Source organism: Pelodiscus sinensis, chromosome 3 (assembly GCF_049634645.1).
Source record: "Pelodiscus sinensis isolate JC-2024 chromosome 3, ASM4963464v1, whole genome shotgun sequence".
In the NCBI taxonomy this organism is placed as follows: Eukaryota; Metazoa; Chordata; order Testudines; family Trionychidae; genus Pelodiscus; species Pelodiscus sinensis.
The window spans coordinates 42,023,834-42,036,000 of NC_134713.1; the positions used below are offsets into that span (position 1 = coordinate 42,023,834).

General features: G+C 45.6%; 1 long non-coding RNA gene across 1 annotated transcript in view; it reads left to right on the forward strand.

Moving 5' to 3' along the window:
- Positions 1–11,370, forward strand: part of LOC112543808 (uncharacterized) — a 29,102-nt gene extending 17,732 nt beyond the window's left edge. Inside the window, exons 3-4 of the long non-coding RNA XR_012902551.1 lie at positions 7,362–7,612; positions 9,465–11,370. This is a non-coding gene — a long non-coding RNA (uncharacterized LOC112543808). The remainder of the gene's footprint in view (positions 1–7,361; positions 7,613–9,464) is intronic.
- Positions 11,371–12,167: the final 797 nt, after the last annotated feature.

Here is a 12,167-nt window from a genome sequence, read left to right on the forward strand (position 1 = left end):
CAGTATTAATTAAAACAAGCCTCCTCCAATTACTTTGGAAAATTCACTTGCCATTGCTGAAACTCTATGGCTGTGGCAATACTGGGGAAATGATGCAAAAGAAACATTTGAATAAGAAGGATGAAAAAAATCTTTGAAACTCCTTTTTGAAATGATATATGAAGGGTAGCATGAAACTCAGCATTGAGCACATATGCTGTTTTTCTTTTATAAACAAAAATGGGTACAAGAAAGATTTATTGTCAATTTTTCATTGTTAGAAAACAATGACCCAATCCATCTGACACTTAAACTTCCATTGACTGCAAGGACAGCAGAACCAAGCCTTCAGTTTGACAGGATGATGGGAATAATTAAAAAATTCACTTAATTCTTGTACAAACGTTTAGAATGTTTGAATCAACACACGTGGCACCAAGGCTACATCTAGACTGGCATGATTTTCAGAAAATGCTTTAACGGAAAAGTTTTCCATTAAAAGCATTTGCGGAAAAGAGCATCTAGATTGGCACGGACGCTTTTCTACAAAAGCACTTTTTGCGGAAAAGCATCCGTGCCAATCTAGACGTGCTTCTGCGCAAAAAAGCCCCATCGCCATTTTCGCGATCGGGGCTTTTTTGCGCAAAACAAATCTCAGCCGTCTACACTGGCTCTTTTGTGCAAAAGCTTTTGCGCAAAAGGACTTTTGCCCGAACAGGAGCAGCATAGTATTTCCGCAAGAAGCAATGATTTCTTACATGAGATCGTCAGTGTTCTTGTGGAAATTCAAGCAGCCAGTGTAGACAGCTGGCAAGTTTTTCTGCAAAAGCACTAGCTTTTGCGAAAAAACTTGCCAGTCTAATCACAGCCCAAGTGTGTGAAAATCAGTCCAAAATAGCATATTTGATATCAGACAAACCTGTCTTCTGGGGAGAGTACAGTGAAACCTTTGTTATCCGGCACACTGTTAACCATAAAACTTTGTTAACCAGCATTGCCCTTAGCCACAATACTGTCACATCTTCAGGGGCACAGGCCTGGCTTGGTTTACCATGATTGGCTTAACAATTTTTTATTTAAGAAGTATAATCATCTTTAATTCAAAATAAAAATATGAGACCAACTGCCTCACACTACAAAACTACCAATATAAAAACGTGAGTTTTACTATTATTGTCCATTGGTTTTTTCTTGGTTGATGGGACCCTCAGATAACCAGAATTTTTAGATAACCAGAACGTCCTAATCCCTGAGTGTGCCAGATAACACAGGTTTTACTGTATTTTTTAATGGTGGGAAGATGGATTGTGTATCTGACTTAATAAAACCAATCAACAAGAAGAAGTCTGGATTTACTAAGAAAATGGTTTAAGTTCACATTTTTAGATGCCTTAAAGATTTGACATCCATTATACTAGATACCAACCCATGGGATCAGTTCTGATTTAATTCAGACTACTGTTAAATAGGAAGTAACTCCAAAAGATATGTAATAGTATGTAGCACAATTTAGTGCATATCAGTGTAAAAACAATAAATTCACAATGAGGTTCATGGATGTTCAAAACATGGATGTTCTTGAGTTTTTGTTATTTGCACAGTGTTGTTTTTCACTTGCTTACTGTTTGTGGGCCTGATGGAAGGACTCCAATTGACTGCAATAGGCTTAGGATCAGGCCATGTATTTGGGAGATTTTCCCTAGGGGAAAGTGTCACGGTGGTGTATTCTTAACATACTGAAGTCTTTGAGACTAATTAATTAGAAAATATTCAGCACTTGCTCCTGGGGATAATTCAATAGAGATAAATTCTAAAGCTGATTGAAAGTCAAATATACAGCTCATCTAAAATGAACAGCATTATTTATTTGTATTTTCATTTCTTGGCTATTTAGTTACTAAATTAACAATTTCAATAAAAGTATTTAAATAAACCAGAAAAATCCATATGAAGCTTCCTGGCCTAAGGAAGATAGACATGCATGCTATGCTCTTATTAAAGCTAACTGATACCTTGTGTCTGCTTGGCAGAGGAGACAAAGACAGCACTTCCCTATTGACGAGGTACTGCACAGGCTATAGCTGTGCACTGAAATGATAGAATATAGTTACTCTGTAAACAGCTATTGTCACTTATGGTGCTGGCTTTTTGGCAGGACTTTCTCCAGGCCTGCCGATGAAAGGAACCAAGGAGCCAATTGCACTGGAGCCTGGTGTTTCAAAGGGGACTGAAGGTCCCGGCCGCCGCCATTGCTACTGCTCCGCACAGCTTTGAGTGCCGGAGGGGAGCTGGCTGCCCTGGCACCTCTCCTTCCACCTGAGGCTCCGCTCCTTCTGGTTTTCAGAGCCAGTCCCCCCACACCTTGCCCCCAGATCCATGGTGACTGTTAATCCTGCTGATTAGTCCCAGCGGTGAATGGAGAGCACAAGACAGCCACCACGTGATAAAAACATACTGTCACTACTAACCTGGACTGGAGTCAGACTGGGGATTGTGAGGCAAAATACCCTGCAGTTCATTGCCAATTGTCTGAGCCATCCTATAACTCCAAACTCCGCCCTGCATAGTCTACTCCAGCACCTGCCTCCCATGAGTTAAACTCATCAGCTCCACTTCAGACAAATCACTTGACTTTGTTTGGTTTTAAAGCTCATGGAAGCAGATTAGCATAATGCAAACTAAACACAGTTAATATCTGCCAAGGAGTCTCAGGTGTTTACCCATTATACAAAGCTTCACATAAAAGGATTTTTATCCATTCCTAGTGCTATGAATAATGTTTGAAGTGCTGCCCTCTGCCCAGATTGTATATGACAAACACAAGGCTTTTCTTTTTGGCTAGTTTTCACTGCATGTGCTAAAATAGGAAATCTGGCAGCCAGAACTCTTCAGTTAAAAGTGGATTTCCTGTTTGTAGCATAACCAGGTAATCAATCTGAAGCTGGAAGCCAGAGTATAATAGCCTAGCAAACTAAAATCCAAAAGGTGAGAACAGCAGCGGTCAATATTCCGTTGTTCATTTTAGTGGGTCTAGTAAAGACCCACTAATTTGAATACTGAGGGCATCTCTATTGACGCCGGTACTCCTACTCTTCGTGAGGAATAAAGGAAGTCCAGAGCATTTCTTCCATTGACCTACTGCTGCGAGGACATTGCTGAAGCTCAGCTGAAGGTATGTTGACTCCAGCTATGTTTTTTACGTAGATGGAATTGCGTACCTTAAGCTGACCTTTCCCTGTAGTGTGGACCTGGCCTCTGGTTTAGCTACAGCCTAAGTCAGAGAAGAAAGTTAAAACAGATGTTTAGGGCCCAATTCTCATTTTCACTAAGGCCCTTTTACAGTGCTTTAACCTTAAAGGGAGTGCAAATGTACATTGGTCCTTAGTGTAAATGAGAATCAGTCTGTGAAACTATATTTCAGTGAAATAAAAACCGGAAAGACAGCCACAGGAAGGAAGACATATACAGGAAACAAGTATATATTTTTAGAGAACAAAGAGGGAAAATAAAAGAAGCAAAATACTTAAACTTTGTTTACCAAAGACTAAGAAGTAAAGAGAAAGATCTCTGATGAGCACACGAGAGAAACAAAGAAATTAGAAAATTCCCAGTCCGCCTCTCTGCAAATGCAGACTGTCTATATTAGATGGTAGTATTGTTAATGTTGATTGTCGGGAAGAGTGTACCCCTATGACTGAGCTGGGAAGTACAGAGTTTTTGAAAATGTTGGCATTCTGTGCTATGCTTGCCCGCCCTATGTGTGTGGAGCCTACATTGCTGTGGAAGCCACGGCTGCTTGTGGAAGGAAATGGGAAGCGGAGGAATGGGTATATAGATGACACTGATAGGTCCAGACTTTTGGGAAGCCCAATTGTTTACATCCCTCTGTGATATCTGTCACACTGTTCACTTCGATCACTTGCCCTTGCTACAAGCAACACATTGACATACAGACCTTTGTGAGAACAGCACCCACTGGGGAAAACAAAACAAAACAAACCACATTGGTGCACAACTGACTGATAGGGCACTCAGTTTATATAACTCTTATCATAGCTCTGATCCATTCTTTCATAAGTTTTGCTGCAAATTCACCACAGAGATACAGAAAGAGTCTTACCACTCATTCTAACCATATGTAATCATGGCTGATTATCTCAGGTGAAAAACAACTGCATCCACCAGTGTGTAGTGTGGCCAGGACCCAACAGCAGTTCTCCATCAACTTAACATCATCCTTGCTAATGCATGTGTAACCACCACCAAAGCGTATTTGAATCTGGGACATCAGGAGCTGACTAGAGGAGCCTCTACCCTCTGAGCTAAAAGCCAGCTGGCTCCCAGCCCATCCTGTAGAGATCTCTTGATCTTAACTGTTGCAGTGGTCTAGGTGCCACTTGCAGTACTCAGTAACCACACTAGGGCTACGTCTACACTGGCCCCTTCTTCGGAAGGGGCATGCTAATTTTGAAAGTGGGAATAGGGAAATCCGTGGGGGATTTAAATATCCCCCGCGGGATTTAAATAAACATGGCCGCCACTTTTTTTCCGGCTTTGGGAAAACCCGGAAAAAAGCATCTAGACTGGCCCGATCCTCCGGAATAAAGCCCTATTCCGGAGGATCTCTTATTCCTTTGAAGTAGGAATAAGAGATCCTCCGGAATAGGGCTTTATTCCGGAGAATCGGGCCAGTCTAGACGCTTTTTTCCGGGTTTTCCCAAAGCCGGAAAAAAAGCGGTGGTCATGTTTATTTAAATCCCGCGGGGGATATTTAAATCCCCCGCGGATTTCCCTATTCCCACTTTCAAAATTAGCATGCCCCTTCCAAAGAAGGGGCCAGTGTAGACGTAGCCTAGGTGTGTGGATTACACACGGATCCAGCTATCACAGTTGTTTCCGTGAATTGCTACTCTCTCCCAGACTCTCTATAGATAGCTGCAGTATGCCTCTACCACCTTGCTGCAGCCCCTAACTGTTTTTTTAGGCTTTGACTACACTGCAGGGGTTTTGCACAAGAAGGCTTTTGTAGAAGAGATCTTCCACAAAAACTTCTTGTGCAAAAGTGTGTCCAGGCCTCAAAGCGCATCGCAAAAGTGATGTGCTTTTGCGCATGAGCGTGTCCACACTGCATGGGCACTCTTGTGCAAGAAAGCTCTGATGGCCATTCACAAAATGGTCATCAGAGCGCCTGTGCTTTTGCCAATAGTAGTGTCTCGCGCAAAACCTCCTTTGGAGCGTCCACACCTGCCTTGTTGCACAAGAGCTGTAGCACAAAAAGGAGTTATTCCTCGTGGGGAGAGGAATAACTCTATCGGCAAAAGCCCTCTTTTCTGCCGATTTACTTGCACAAAAACATGCTTGAGGTGTGGACATTTCACCAGTTTTTGTGCAACAATGGTCGTTTCTGCACAAAAACCTTGTAGTGTAGACATAGCCTTAAAGCCCAGCAAGAGCTGAGCATGCATCCAGGCCTCCCTTTAGAAAAAAATGAAACTGGTAGCAGTACCCAGGGAATTATGGGAGTTTTTATTGTGGTTATTGTACATCTAACCCCTAAAGGGAAGTTATTGTACACCAAACCAAAACACCTGGTCAGGAACATGCCAAGTCACTGTGATGGGGGAGCCGGACCCCCGCACTGGAGGCCACCCAAGCGCAGCTCCGTGTGGCATGCTGACTGGCGAACGGGGAGTCTGCCATGCACGGTCCAAACCCAGTGGTGCTAGGACCCCGCAGCCACTGAACACTCGGTATGCGGGGACCCCCAGGAAGCCCAGAGGAGGTAACCCACAAAAACGGAGCAGATGATGTGGAGATGGAGCCTTTCCGGCCAGGCGAGGGATCCTGTGGTGACTGTGGGACAGGGTGCACTATAGGGTGATACAACAGGACAGAGGTAGAGCAAGGAAAGGGTGCTTAGGGCACATACCAAACCCTGACTCCACGACACTGGTGGAGAACGTGGGTACAGGTATAAAAGAAAAAAAAAACCCGCAGTGGTGCAGACAGGGAAGGAGGGTAGAGATGGATACGGGGAAGCTGCTGGAATGGTTGGCTGAGAGCCAGCGACAGCAGCAGCAACAGCAGACCCAGTTGCTCCAACAAATGACCAACCAACAGACGGAGCAGCAACAGTTAGTACGAGAGCTGATGAAACATCAGCAGAGACAACAGGAACAAGGGTCAAAGCACTGGGCCGGGGCCTCTGGAGCAGGCCCATCAGGGGCAGCTCTGGAAAGAAGAAGGGGGGGGGGGGGCTCAGCCCTGGCATTGCCTCTGAGACTAGTAAAGATGACACCCTGGGATGACCTAGAGGCATTTTTAATAACTTTTGAGAGGGTGGTTACAGCGGCCCAGTGGCCAGAGGAACATTGGGCCACCCTGTTGGCCCCTTACCTTATGGGCCCAGCCTAGTGGGCATATAGGGGTCTATCCGCCTGGGATACATTACATTATCACAAGGTTAGAGAGGCCATTTTAGACCAGGCAGGGGTGACCCTAGAGACATACAGGCAGCTGTTCGAGGCTGAGAAGTCTTGGCCGGCAGAATGCTCACGGGCCATCGTCCAGAGGCTCAAAGAGGCAGCCACCTGATGCCTAGAGCCAGAGAAAAGGTCTACCACCCAAATCGTAGAAATGATCACACTAGATCAGTTTTTACAGATTCTGCCCACAGATGGCCGGATGTGGGTGCGCCGACACCAGTCCTCCACCCTCAGAGAAGCTATCACCATTCTAGAAAATTATATGGCAGCCAATAGGGGAGAGAGCAAGACTAGAGGCTCCCGAGAAAACCCCGACGCAAAACCAGTCAGTGCATGGGCCCGCCCCATGAGAGGACGGGGGGGGGGGGCCCTCTTTGACTCCATGAAAAAGATGGGGAGAGGGACCGCGTCAGGGGGCCAGTGAGCGCAAGGGAGAAGAATCACTCTGGTTGACAGAAGGATAAAGGCCCAGCCCCCTTGAACCAGAGAAGCGAGGCGCCTGTTACGAGTGCGGGCAAGAAGGCCATTTTAGATGCGATTGCCCCTTCATGAACTGTTCATATGGGAGGATAATGGCGGCAGACCGATGAGCCCGAGCGTGGGACTTCTCCAAGATAACAGTCCAGGTAAGCCTGGAAGGGGAAAGGGTATTGGCCCTGGTAGACTTGGGTTGCAACCAAACCGTGGTATGGGCCGAATTACTATCAGAGGGAGGACAGCATGGCCGGCCCGTGGCCATGCAATGTATACACGGGGATGTTCGGAACTACCCCATGTGGTGGGTACGCATAGCGGATGGGGTGAGAGAAGAGAAGTGCCAGGTGGCGGTAGCCCCAAAACTAGCATACCTGGTGGTGTTGAGGCGAGACTGACCACATTTTCGCTGCTTGGTAGAAGAATGGGGAAGGGCCAAGCAAGTGGCTCCAGCCCGGAGTCCCGATCCCCAACAATGAGAGAAGAAAGCTCCGGAGGCCCAGGTCACAGACGCCTCCCCCACTAACCTCAGAATGGAGGAACTCGAAGCGGAAGCAGACTTTCTATGGGAACAGCAGGAAGACCTGTCCCTAACGCATGCATGGGAGCAATCCGGCATGTCCCAAGGCGAGGGGTCAGATGACAGAGTGGCCTGCTGCAGGCCCCGATTCAAGGTAAGAGTGGATCGGCTATATAGGATAGAGGACTGACCAGGGGAGATGGGGAAAACCAAACAACTACTAGTACCAACTCGATTCTGGTGGCAGGTGATGGATCTAGCCCACACCAACCCTTGGATGGGACATTTAGGGTGCGAAAAGACTTTACAGTGAACCCTGCAATGGTTCTATTGGCCATGCATGTATAAGGAAGTGAAAGACTTTTGTGAATCCTGCCTGGAGTATCAGCAGGCGGGAAGAAGGACCATACCAAAAGCCTGTTAGTCCCCCTCCCATTCCATTCAAAAGATAGCCTTGGACCTGGTGGGCCCACTGGAGAGATCACATAGAGATAACCAGTATATTTCAGTCCTAATAGACTATGCCACCAGATATCCCAAAGCAGTACCTCTCCGAAATAGCAAAGCCACTACTTTGGCAGCTGAGTTGGTAAAAGTGTTTTTGAGGGTGGGGATCCCACAAGAAATCTTGTGCTCTAACGTATCGGGGCGGGTAATGGCAGAGTTATGCTGATTAATGAAGGTCAAAACCCTCTGAATATCGGTATACCATCCACAAACAGATGGGCTTGTGGAACGTTTTAATAGAACCTTAAAGGCAATGTTGAGGAAATTCAAGTGCATAGATCCGAGAGACTGGGACGTTTTTCTACCCTCCCTTCTGCTTGCAGTTAGGGAAGTGCCCAAAGATTCCACGGGCTTCTCTCCTTTTGAGTTATTATATGGGAGACAGCTCTGAGGGATCCTAGATCTTTTAAAAGAAAATTGGGAGGGACAAGACTCACAGGTAAAGGGGACAATACCGTACATCCTGGATCTAAGGAAAAAGTTGAGGGTAGCAGGAGAGTTAGCTAAAGGGAATCTGTTACCACAATTGACCTCACAAAGGGATACTGGCAAATCCCCCTCACTCCCACATCACAGGAGAAGACAGCCTTTGCCACTTCTTTTGGGCTGTACCACTTTTTAACGATGCTGTTCGGATTAAATGAGGCAGCAGCGACATTCCAGTGCTTAATGGACAAAATCTTAAGTGACTACCAGATGTATGCCGCAGCATATATAGACAATATTGTCATTTACAGTACATCATGGGAGGAACACTTACAACATATTTGAGCCATCCTTAAGACTTTGGCCAAAGCACACTTGACTGCCAACCCAAGCAAGTGCACATTTGGAAGGTCAGAAGTGACATACCTGGGGCATATCGTCGGTCAAGGACAACTGAAGCCCCAGGTAGACAAGGAGGAGGCCATGAAGAATTACCAGTTACAAACGCTGTTAAAGAATGACAGCACACAGTGGGCCTTAGACAGCTGAGGGCTGCAGCTGATCTTTAGCATACAACACTGCTTTAGCTTCTTAAACAGCTCTCCAGAAAAACAATGATGTCAGGGCTTGATATTTCTAATCATAGAATCACAGGGTTGAAAGAGACCTCAGGAGGTCACCGAGTCCAACCCCCTGCCCAAAGCAGGACCAACCTCAACTAAATTATCCCAGCCAGGGCTTTGTCAAGCTGGGACTTAAAAACCTCTAGGGATGGAGATTCTAACACCTACGTAACCCATTCCAGTGCTTCACCACCCTCCTAGTGAAATAGTTTTTCCTAATACCCAATCTAGACCTCCCCTGCTGCAATTTGAGACCATTGCTCCTCGTTCTGTCATCTATCACTACTGAGAACAGCCTCTCTCCATCCTCTTTGAAACTTCCCTTCAGGTAGCTAAGTGTACAATTTGAAAAAAAAAAAACCCACAAACAAAACAGAACCCCACTGAATCTATTTCTGTACAACTTAAGGGAACAATAAAAGGCATGAATAATGTTGACTTTGTTTGCAGCTTGCCTTTCAAATAAAGGGGAAGAGAAGAGAAAAGAAATCTTCAGCAGTGAAAGCTTGATGACTGGTCAACAGGAAACCACACCCACATGACTCAGAAGAGAGAGCAAAAAAAAAGCAGAACTAAAAGAAATACACAGGAAAAGAAGACCCCCGTGGACAGGGCCAGATTAATGCAAGGGCTTTAAGGGCTTCAGCCCAGAGCCACAGGCTGGGGACCCATAAATTTTACAGTGGTAACCAACCCGTCAATCATGATTGACAGGTTGATCCTGTAACCTCTGCCAATTGATAACTATCTCTGGGCCACAAAAAATCCAGTGGTGCTGCAGGGCTCAAGTAGGTTGCCTGAATGACAGGACCCCCATCTGATCCCAGAGGTGGCTGGTTGCTGGCACATTTCTGTATTCTCTGCTATGATTTTAGTGGTTACATGGTTACCTTTTTAACTGCATTTTTAGATCCCTAGTTCTGGCAGGCAACAGTTCTTGAATCTCATCAGGATCAGTTCTGCCCTCCCTGTTGTGCAACTGAAATAATGCCTGCAGTATGTGGCCAACAGCCAAAATCTACTCATCCATAACACCCTCTCCCAGTTTGCTCAATGCTGAGACAAAACCAGTACCTTCATGAAGAGTGAGCTGGCTAAGGCTAACCCCTGGCCATTCCAAAGCAGTGCTGGCATAAAAAAGGAAAGACTTCATTCTCCAGCATTTTGTTGTGAATTGTTTTGTCTTTATTTATTTATTTACAAGACTGATGTGTGAAAATATCTATCCTTTCCAAATTCTGTTCTTTCCACAAGGGGGGAAATTGTACTGAACAGGTCTCTGATCTTGCTGCACAAAATGTGTGTCTGCATAATTCACAACAGCATGCAGAGAAGAGTTGATAGGATTGAAAATATGGTCCTCTGTATTCATAAAGTAGTTAATCAAATATTCAAGGTCATTTATGGTCATTAGCGATCCCCTGGTACTTTTAGTAGAGTGCTAACTGGCCTTCTGGCTATCTTCCAACTGGCACAATTACATTTTGCTTGCTCAGATTGTCTCCAGCAGTTTCATGTGGATTTGGTTTCTTTCTTCATTTCTTGACCCACACTGTTGTGCAGTGTGGCTGTACACTGTTAAATGCCTGCTGCTTTCCACCCAAGGGATCCTTTATTTACTTCACATGTGTGTTTCCAGGATTAATTAGCTAATATTTGTAATGCTTCCTTTTGAGTGCTTTGAGATTCTTGGATGAAATGCACTATCATGATACAAAAATATGAGTCCAGCCGTGTAAGGAGAGGAGTGCTCTCAGTTCCTAGTGACCTCAGTGAAAACACTGAATCCTGGCAGATCTTAATAGTAGCTCCCAAGGTCATGGTTAGTAGTATGGATAGTGATAAAGTTGCTGGCAAGAAGGGACTAGTAAGTTTCAAGATGAGACAGCTTGATGGTGTCCAATAAGATTATGATTCACAGAGATATTGGAGTGAATCCTTTTTTACAGGTACACTCACATAATCACACTCTGAGGCAGGATCCATCACAAAATCTTCTAACAGACACATTAGCTCAGTGGTCCCCAACCTTTTGGGGCTGCCGGGCGCCTGGGGGCGGGGCCACCCATACGCTGCGTGCCCAGTTCCGGTGCCACCCATGCACTGCACTCCTGGGGCCGGCGCCGCTCCTGTGCCGCACGCCCAGGAGCCGGCATCACCCACCTGCTACGTGCCTGGGGCTGGCGCCGCTCCTGCGCTGCATGCCCAGGGGCGGGGACGCCCATACGCCGCGTGCACGGGGCTGGCACAGCCCTTGCGCCGTGCACCCAGGGACGGGACCACCCATACACTGCACACCCAGGGGCTGGCACCGCCCATGCACCATGTGCCCAGGGATAGGGCTGGCCCCGATCACTCGGCGAGTGCACAGTCCTGTGGGCACCGTGTTGGGAACCACTGCATTAGCTACTATTTCAAATTGCTCCATCTGAATTCTACAAACTCTTCCAGCAGTTTTTCATTGTGGAAGTTGCATTAAAAGACAAGGAAAATGCAAACCACACAGATGGGTTCAGGCAAGCTGGTCAGAAAGATTCCATTGTCTCTCTAATTTTAATATGCTGTTGAAGCTGTTTTGCTGCTTCTGCTCTGTAGTGAGGAACAACTGCTTTAAAAAATGGAAAAACTGGATGCAGAAGAGAAACATGGTATATCTGATCAAGACCAATCTGTGTGCTTTCTCTATCACATTTGAGACAAGTTTTATATTTAAAGACATCAAGAACAACTGTCTATTGTTTCCAAAGAGGTTCTTTGAAAATAATGACATCCAAGGGGGAAACAAGAATGGGTTTATGTCTGGAACAAGGAACAAGGAATCAGAACTTCCAGTCTTTGTCAATTATTTACTCTTTGGCCTTGGTTAAGATAGAGTCTGGATGATTGTATTTGCTAAATGATCTCATATTTCTAATTTAAAATACTTCCTTCCCTCACAGGGAAGATGTCAGAATTAATGTTTATAAAGTACATGGAGATCCTTGGATAAAGGGTGTCTGTTTAGACAACATATTGTATGTGTTCTTAAAACTAATGTGGTGACACTTTATAACATCACAGGGATATGCTAACTCAGTGGGCTTTGCCATGCTGAAATTGCAGAAGCCAAACAAGATCTGCTTGCAAGTTTATGAGTCCATAGTGCAGCTACTT